Raw genomic sequence first — 3,865 nt, 5'->3', positions numbered from 1 at the left:
CAGGCCGGGCTGGCCGTGGCTTGGTGCGCTGCTGTGTGGCCAATAAACGTTGAGGTAGGGTCTTCACGCTTCTCTGTTGTGAAATTCTTCTTTTTAACTTTATTTTTTGTTTTTCTCTGCTTCCTGTTTTTCTCTGGATGTTGGTCTTTTTGTTGTTGTTGGTCTCTTGGGGAGATTAAATGTTGGAACTGCAACTCTCTTTTTGGTTGGGGTGAACTGTGGCATTCCCCTATTTCCCCGTCACCATCTTGGTCCCCCCTCGAGTTTTTGCCTTTTATAATCAGAAATAATTTTAATTTATCTGTTGAAATGAGTACTAAAACAACTAAAGATATTTCTGGTGCTTATATGAAAAATTATACTTTAAAATATTCTGTATTCTATTTGTATAATACCCATAATCTATTTTATTCTTTCCTAGATATAAGACTTTGAATACTACATTGTTTTATAATATATAGGTTCATTAATAAATGTGTCCTTTCAGCTTGCATTCCATACAGAAACAGTTTAAGATTCCTTTTTTACTAGGTGCTTATAGTATATTCCTTTAGAATAAAATGACAATGTTGTCTAATTTTAAAAGTTTTATAAAGATTATGCTATGTAAAGGCTTTTCTAAGGCGAAGATTTAATTCACTGATGTCAAACTAACTTTTATTTATATGAATTACATGTATTGTTACACTTTTAATTTTGTAATCAACTTTTTAATAATTGTTTTTCATTTCTTACATCTGAAGAATGAAAAATATGGAATAATTCACAGATTTTCATATCATCCTGTGCAATTGCCATGTTAATCTCTGTATTGTTGAAATTTGGGTATGTGCTTCTGAAGCATGTAATGTCCTCTAAATTTAGGTAGTTAATGATGCAATCTTCATACAAGATTATATCCTTGGGTGCCTATTTGTAACAAGGAAACTTTAATGTTCCTAACAATGCTACTTATCTTATTTCCCTAAAATTCTGTGTATAATGGAAAATAATTATATTGTTGAGTCGAATGCTCACGTTTGCAATTCTTTTGTCAATGACTATTTTAAGTCTTTTTCATTTTAGATTTAATCATACTTTGAAGCATTTTTAGCTAGGTCCAAAGAGGATGGCTTTTTAAAGTACTTATTTATCCAACTGAGTTAACTCTGTAGAGCTAATGGATTCAAAGTAAGCCTTGCATAAGAGCTCCTTCTAAACTTCTGCAGCTGAAATTTTCCCAAATGAGGTATTATTGGCACAAATGTTTACCTGACACTTCATCCTTCTTCCATGTAGGTTCAGACCAACCAGAATATCTTACCCTGACAGCGTAAATTGTCTTACTTAAACAAAACAAATCTTAGTTACAAGGGATCATAGAAAGATGAACATTTCAGACAAAACTGTTCAGACTAGAAGGTTTTTATCAAAATATAATTGTTCATTATACCTACCATTTCAAAAGTAGCTAAATCCAAGAAGGTGAAAAAATTGTTCATATGCATGATTACTTAATGTCCTGGCCTGTCTACCTTCCAACCAGGCAGGAACTTACACTACTGCCTTTCTATCACCTAATATTTTCATAGATCCAGGAGAAGTCCATATGTTTCTCCTTGTTATTAGGCCTTAAATTGGTAATGTTTCCTCTTGCTTCCAGTCTATAAATCTACAAATGTAAAGGTTTAAGTCTAACTCTACCAAACACTGAGGTAGAGATAATGGAATAATACTTTAAAACAGAGTTGCTTTTGATACCCTAACCACAAAAGAACAATGTAAAACATGTGCCCTTTTTTATATTATATATAGTTATATATTTTATATTTATATGTGCTGATTTTATATTTCACACAGTGAAACTTACTAGAATCAATTGATAACTTGACAAATAAATTGATAATTATTTATTCCAATAAATAGAATTGGAATATAAATACTTAGGTTTAGAATATATACTAGAATATAAAAAGTATCAATGCAATGTCTTCCGTATAAACTTGTGATACCTTCTAAGTGTTTGTGGTCTTCTGAATTCACATTGTTAAAAATCAATGTTGTTTTCCTCTAATCTATAAGAGATTCTACTCTGATGCTCTATTTATTGTTTTAACTCGCTGGCCCCAAACTGTTTTTCTCCATATTTCTGAAGCATTCCTAAAGATTATACTCTAATTGTGGTAATATGATATCTAAAAGGCATTATTCTTCTATAGACCCATGGGTCCTAGTATCTTATGGCCGAGTTACCTGCATTGTCAGATAACAGGGGCTAGACTTCTCACCTAGTCCTATGCAACATGCCAGCAGAAAGTAACTGAAAATCCATCTCAATTTCTCATTTCTTATAATATTTCAGGGCCCCAATTCCTTGAGATACAAGAATTAGCAACAAGAAATTGTGTAATGCAAAGCAACTTAAAATGAAAGATGAGGTCACAAAATTGAGAGAAAGTACTGTATTTCAAACTCAATTTACAGATGACCAGCCCATATGAGTGAACAAGATCAGAAAGTTTCAAAAGATTATTTTTAATACCCCTCCCGTAATGATTAATGTAAGATTTCAGCCCAGCATATGTGAGCCAAAAAAATAGTTCATAGAAGGATAGATCCATGATTGATATGCCAAGCCAGGAAAACTTGAATTAGAGGTCAAATGTAATTCAGCAAAACATTAATTGAGAAGATCGTTTGTGCTTCAAAACACTGGTACTTTAGTACAACTTGGTTCTGTGGAATAAAAATGTTGTCATTCTCAAACCAATGATAACCTACATTTAATCTCCTGAAAGTGTATTCCTTTTCAAATAAACTTTTTGAAATAACACTTGCCAAATAACATTTAATAAGTAGATGACACTTAGTGACATTACAAGTTTTTCAAGTGTAGGGAGCAAGTTACAATAGAGCTGATTTATTTCCCCAGCACTAATGCCAAAAAGGTTGAACCATTCATTAAAGTGTAGAAATAGTACCATGCACCATTTGTGTTGTTCAGTAGGTGCCTTCCAGAAATTTGTTAAATAGATCAGCCTCCCATATTTCAACTTCAAAGATTAGCTAATAAAGTAAATTCATCACTTAATAAGGGACATTTTAAACAGTCATAAATACTTGCCTTATCATATGTTGGTTTGTTTTCCCTCTGTCTAACATAGTAAGAAATATGTCTTTAAGTCATGAATATGGGTACTCATCTGAGATGTGAGAAAATCTACCTCCTCTATCATATTTCTCTATAGTAGTAAATGTTAGTTTTCTTCTTTTTCCAAAACTTATAGGTAGTAGAAAGTCTTATCCCACGTAAAATAAAATAATCACACACTATTGTACAAAGCCATTTATAAAAATTGGTAGTTAAGAATACATTCAAAGCCATTTTTAAACTTTCTTTTTGACTACAGATTAATCTTCAAATGGATGAGAATATAACCATGTCTAGATGTTTCAAGTCTCCAGTCTTGCAAATTGTTATTGCAGATGAATGAATTATGGAAATATAAGCTTAAATCAGTTCAAGTATACGCAGGACTGAAACTACATGGAATGTATATAAACCTTTCAAAGTATTAACAGACAGTTTAACAGAATGACTATCAGGAAGTTGAAATCAGAGAGGAATAATAGTAAAGACAGAATGAATGAAAAATGGAACAAGGTCCAAGTACAGCTAGAATACTCAATGTACATATTTGATGGTAAATCGGAAATAAATCTTGTAGAAGGGGTTGGTTGAGAATGATAGAAGGAGTCACTGTGATCCAGGAGCAATGGCTAATTAGGTGGACATATTTAATGTTAAGACACTTGCACAACCTTTGGAAATTCAGTTAAAAACACAAAAACAAACAAAAACACACAAAAATCACAACCAAACAGC

General features: G+C 32.1%; 1 pseudogene; it reads right to left on the bottom strand.

Moving 5' to 3' along the window:
- Window positions 1–747: 747 nt before the first annotated feature.
- LOC122099518 lies at window positions 748–842 on the bottom strand (annotated as a pseudogene).
- Between the last annotated feature and the right edge of the window lie 3,023 nt (window positions 843–3,865).

The sequence above is a fragment of the Dipodomys spectabilis genome, unplaced genomic scaffold (assembly GCF_019054845.1).
Source record: "Dipodomys spectabilis isolate Male_0828 unplaced genomic scaffold, ASM1905484v1 ptg000516l, whole genome shotgun sequence".
NCBI lineage: Eukaryota > Metazoa > Chordata > Mammalia > Rodentia > Heteromyidae > Dipodomys > Dipodomys spectabilis.
The sequence above is the reverse complement of the archived record's forward strand: the minus strand, read 5'-3'. Positions and strand labels throughout refer to the sequence as shown.